Source organism: Trichechus manatus, unplaced genomic scaffold, assembly GCF_000243295.1.
Source record: "Trichechus manatus latirostris isolate Lorelei unplaced genomic scaffold, TriManLat1.0 scaffold00146, whole genome shotgun sequence".
Classification (NCBI taxonomy): Eukaryota; Metazoa; Chordata; class Mammalia; order Sirenia; family Trichechidae; genus Trichechus; species Trichechus manatus.
The window spans coordinates 3,579,031-3,585,183 of NW_004444082.1; positions in this window are offsets into that span (position 1 = coordinate 3,579,031).

Sequence of the window (6,153 nt, forward strand, 5' to 3'; positions counted from 1 at the left end):
TTGCCTCAGAAGTGGCAAATCATCAGCCCAAGACCAAAAGCTGTTCTGATTTTATCTTACAAAGCTTAAAGCAAGCTTTGAAAGAAACAAAACTGTCAACCAACAGCCAGAATGGAAATGAGAACGTCCAGGCGTTGTGAAGAATGTAACCAATGACACCGAACAACTTGTGCGCAAATCGTGGAATGGGAACCCAAACTACTGTGTAAAACCTTCACCAAAAACACACGAAAATTATTACTGAAAGAAAAAGAAAAAGAAACAAACTGTCACCAAGTAACCTGTCTATGTCCCAAAACAAAGCTCAAGAGTATCTAAAGGAATGTAAAATATCTGGCACCCAACAAGGTAAAAATAACAATGTTTATTTAGCAACCAATAAAAAATGACCAAACAGGTGCGCAAAAAGCAGGAAAACAGAAACCATAATGAGTAGAAAAATTCATCAACAGAAACAGATCCAGAATTGACACAGACAATGGAATGAGCAGATAAGGACATGGAGAAACAGTTATTATAACAATACTACATGTGTTCAAGGAAGAAGAGAAAAGCACATGCATGTCAAGAGACACACTGGGGGAAAAAAAGACCCAAAGTGAACTTCTAGAGATGAGAAAAACAATGTGTGCGATGAAAAGTACACTGGATGTGATTAACAGCAGATTAGACACCGCAGAAGAAAAGATTCATGGTCTTCAAGACACAGCAAGAAAAAAGTATCCTAAATGAAACACAGAAAAAACAGTCGATTCTTGTTATTCACAGTAGTAGTTATGTTCTATAAAGCAGCTGTGAACAATGAATTAGCAAACACTGAACCAGCCTTGTTTGACCTTAGATGGGAACAAGCGTGTCGGGCAACTCAAGTTGTTTGCCACTGGGAGCATGTGTATGTCTACAAGGACCATAAAGTGCTGCAAATATTGATTTTGAGGTTACGAATAAATTTTACCAAGTAGGTGAATTCCAAATACAGAATCCATGAATAATGGGGATCAACTGTACTGAAGAAGAAAAAAAAAAGAGCATCAATTAACTGCATGGAGACGTCAGGCATCCTAATAATATACATGCAACTGGAATCCCCAAAGGAGGAAGGGGTACATAAAAATATTTGAAAATGCTGTTATGTGCCATGGAGCCGATTCCGACTCAGAGCGACCCCATGGGACAGAGCAGAACTGCCCCATAGAGTTTTCTTGTCTGTAATCTTTATGGAAGCAGATTGCCAGGTCTTTCTCCCAAGGAGCAGCTGGGTGGGTTCGAACCACCAACCTTCCGGTTAGCAGCCAAGCGTTTAACCATTGCACCACCAGGGCTCTTTTCTGAAGACATAGTGGACAAAAATTTTCCAAATCTGAAGAAAAAAAGCCACAGACCTAAGAAGCTCAATGAATCCCATCAGCAAGAATTATGAAGAAAATACTCCCAGGTTACGAACCAACCCCTGTAAAGTCTAACAGGAAACAACTGACTCGATGTTCAGGCCCCCAGGCTCCCACGACGGGCCACGCTTTTCTCGCACACAGGTGCTACAGCGGGTCCTTGGGTGGCCGCTGGTGGCAAGCAGGCCCCTGTGACATGGTGTGCCCGGCCACGGCCCGCAGCAGCGAGTGGAGAGCCCCCACGCACCTGCCTCCCTTGGAGCTCGGAAAGGGCTGGCCCCACCATTCACGTACCACAAGCACCACTGCTCTGCTCTGCATGGCGGGCCTGCAGGTGCTGACAACCAGCGGCCAGGACGTGGGCATCATGTTCTCCCAGTACAATCAGTCAGTGTGCCACACTAGGCACACTGGGCCTCCACGGAGCCCCTTACCCAGCTCTGCCCCACCCCGTCCTGCCGGGCCCACCACGCTGTGCAGCCCAGGGCCATCACAGCACCTCTCTGGGCTTCTGTTTCCCCTACCTCACACATGTGGGATTTCACTATTGTAGCAGTTCTTGGCCTTTTGGTGGCTAGAAGGGGGGAGGAGCAGTCTTAGATTCCTGATTTCCATATGTCTATATGGTTTCCGGGGGTCCATGGAGAACTTTGGAGCCCTGGTGGTGTAGTGGTTAAGAGCCTGGCTGCTAACCAAAAGGTCAGCAGTTCAAATCCACCAGCTGCTCCTTAGAAACCCTATGGGGTAGTTCTAATCTGTCCTATAGGGTCGCTATGAGTCAGAATCCACTCAACGGCAACGGGCTTGGTTTTCTTTTGGTTTTATGGAGAACTTTGGACTTGGGTTTCCCTAAGCATCCTCCTCCCTACCCTCGGGCGCCAGGCTCGCTCTCGGCACATCATGAGCAGCACTTTCTCCCTTGTACCCCGAAGCAGCGGCCTCAGAGTCGGTGCATGGGGTTGACATGACTGGTGAGGAGGTGATGGGGGAATGTACCGTCTGGCCCCAGCACCACCCTACCCACATCCCCAACCCTCCCTGCCTCTGCTGAGGAGGGTTCAAGACCCAGGATAAATGCGGCCTAGTGGTATAATGTAGATTTTTTAGTTCAGTGTCTACACTAAAGTATCTAATTGTCTCCAAGATTTTAGAGAAGAGAATCTTCTGAGTAGTTTGGGTAATGTTAGCTCTGTAGGTATCTCTTCAACTGCAGAAAACTGTACATACAATCGTTCATAATAACAAACAGGCACTATTTTGTAACACACATTAAAACATTATTATTATTATTATTCTAAAGATGTTTTAGTGTATCTGGAAGTGTTTCTTTAATGTTTTTTATGCATAGAAAGGTACACTACATACTAAGACAAACATCTAACTGACGTTAGATACGAACCATACTTAACTGCTCGGACTTCTGTACAAATTCGACTTAAAGACAGACCTAGGAACGGAACTTGTTCATAATCTGAGGACTGCCTGTACACCAAGGCACAACGCAATCACAAATTGTCTGAAGGCAGGGATAAAGAGAAAAACAAGCATCATATACAGAGAAACAAAGACAAGGATGACAACAGACTTCTCATTTGAAACAATATGAGCCAGAAGACAGTGGAACAAAAAAAGTATTGAAAGAAAAAAAACCAATGTCAAGCTACAACTCTATACCCAGCAAAAATATCTTTCAAATACAAAGGTGACAAAAAGACTTTTTCAGACATATGAAAGCTGAAAGACATCACCAGCAGACCTGTACTACAAGAAATATTAAAGGAGGTCCTTCAAGCAAAAGGAAAATAATACCAGACAGAAATCTGGATCTAAACAACATGAGAAATGGTAAATATACAAGTCTTTTGTTCTTATTTTTTAAATCGCTTTAAAAAATAATTGACTATTTAAAGCAAAAATATGTATTGTGGGGTATATAACACGTAGCAGTAAAATTTATGTCTGCAAAAGCACAGAGGCAGGGGAAAGATACAGTGCTGTAATATTCTTACACTGTATATAAACAATACATAGTATCTGAAGGTGGACTGTAATAAATTAAATATGTACAGCTACTATAAAACTCTAAAACAATCACTGTGAAAAACAAACCAACCATCAGAAAAAATTCACCATAAGACGTATAGATAATAAGCTTTCAATAAAGGACATAAAATGGCATCATTAAAAAACAATTCAAAAGAAAGCCGAGAAAGAGGATAAAAGAAACAAGAAAGAGAGACAACAACCATATCAATAATCCCATTAAGTGAAAATGGTTTAAATACCCAATTAAAAGGCAGACACTGCCAAACTGGATTAAAAATAACACCTAGCTGTGCAGGAAAAAAAAAAGACCCCTGGTGGCACAGTTATCAAGCGCTCGGCTGTTAAACAACGGTCAGTGGTTCAAACCCACCAGCCGTTCCGCAGGAGAAAGATGTGACAGTCTGCTTCTGTAAAGATTACAGGCTTGGAAACTTTTGGGGGCAGCTATGAGTTGAAATCGACTCAACGACGATCGGTTTAGCTTGGTAAAGAAAAATTTTAATACAGCTTATTCTGATCTACAATTCACAGCAAAGTACCCTACTTATTACCTATCAAAGAGTTGTAAAAGCCACTCAGCTACCCTCATTTGGCCTCATTTTTCTCCTTTGTAACCTAAGACTGCTGAGCCAGCATGACCTCAAAGGCACCTTTATGAAGCCTCTAGAATTCTATTACTATGACCAAACGGTTTTGTCAGTCTGTCACTGTTGATCTTAAAGATAAACATAAATAATATCAATTCTGTGCCATGAAAAGTGGTTTGTTTTTGGAGCAAAGGACAGGAGAGAAGACTCCTAGAACAGTGACTGTCAAACATTACTGTGTTTAATATTCCTCTGGGGCACTTACATAAAATGTAGATTTCCAGATCCCATACTCGTATTGATTATGTAGGCTTGGGGTGGGACCACCAAACCCAAGGCCGTCCAGTCGATTCCGACTCATAGTGACCCTACAGAACAGAGTAGAACTGACCAATAGGGTTTCCTAGGAGTGGCTGGTGGATTCGAACTGCCGACCTTTTGGTTAGCAGCCGAGCTCTTAACCACCGCACCACCAGGCTCCGGGGTGAGGCCCAGGAGCATTCAGTTTTAATCAATAACCCCAATAACTCAAATGTGGATTTTTCAGTGACCATATCTGAAAAACATACACCGAGAGGGAAACAAAATCATACTTTGCTTCAACCTTTTCGGCATCACTCCATCGATCATGACTGACAATCACTTCTACACAAAAGTGGTACAGGTACTGGGGACAAAGGTTCACTTCTACTTCTCGACAATGCCGTCTCCTGCCAGAATCTGTGAAATCATTCTGGTGGCAATCTCTCAGTTCAAGACACTGAAATGATTTCCTCATTAATGTTCTATTGGATTGATAAGGCTATGGGTTTCATCTTTATGGAGGCAACAAGAATTTGATTATCCTGATTATAAAATGCACACTTAGCCTTACCCCGCCATCCTGCAAATGCCATCAATTTCTACTTTTCATTTTAAGAGCTATAAAACCAAACCAAACCCATTCCCATTGCCATCTACTCAATTCTGACTCATAGTGACCTTACAGGACAGAGCAGAACTGCCCTATAGGGTTTCCAAGGCTGTAAATCTTTATGAAAGCAGGCTGCCACATTTCTGTCCCTCGGAGTGGCTGGTGAATTCAAACCACTGACCTCTCGGTTAGCAGCCTAGTGCTTAACCACTGTGCCCCCGGGGCTCCTTTTCAAGGTCACATAGGTAGTTAAGGATTTGAACCTTAAAACAGCTTTATTCCTGAGTCCACAGTCCTTAGTCCAAGCACTAAGAAAGTCTGTTCACGTAAATAAGTCGATGGCAATGGAAAGGGTTTTGATAGCAGTGTCACTCATTTTCTTGAACTTCTTACAAGTTACGTGCCAAAAATTCAACATTCATTTTTAATGCACTATCAATCTTACTACTTTATGAAAGTAAAGTTTTAGAAACCTCCTGACTTGTAAACGTATTTGTTACAGTCTTTAGAATCCATCTCTTAACACTTTGATATTTCCAAGGGTCCTTCCGTTTGGCACTGAAGGTTCTTTATACCGTGGGACAATGCATACTATTAGCTTTAAGGAAGTTTAGAGATGGGCCTATCTGTCAAATGGGAGAAGGGAGAGTGTGACAGGAACAGCCTTAGATCCCAACCTCCAGGCATATTCTTTCTATAATGTACTCATGGAAGCTGGGGTCCAGAAAATCCCTTCAAGTTATCCAACCTGGTTTAGCCCCTGGAAAATCTTTACATTCCTTATAGGGTTCAAACGCCCCAGTCTGTATCTCAATTAAGGTGCTGGAAACTGAAAGGAGGGAACAGATACAGAATACTTTATAAAAGTAGAATTCACAGTTCTTAGAGTCCACTCAGAGGCTTAGAACTTGGAAGGCCTGGTGATCTCCTTCTGAAAAACCAGCCATTGAAAACCCAGTGGAGCACAGCTGTGCTCTGACACACAGGGGTCGTCCTGAGGCACAACTGACTAGAGGGCAACTTTTTTTTTTAAGCAACTGATTAGAAATTTAGGCAAGAAAGGTAGGGTTAAAAACTAATTTAAAAAAAACAAACAAACCTAATTCAAACCTCCTGTTTGGTATCTCCAGATAACTGGGGAGAAGGATGCTAAGTGAAAAGTCATGAGAAAGAGCTGATTTTATGATCAGTTTGGATAGCTGAATTTTCAGAACAAATA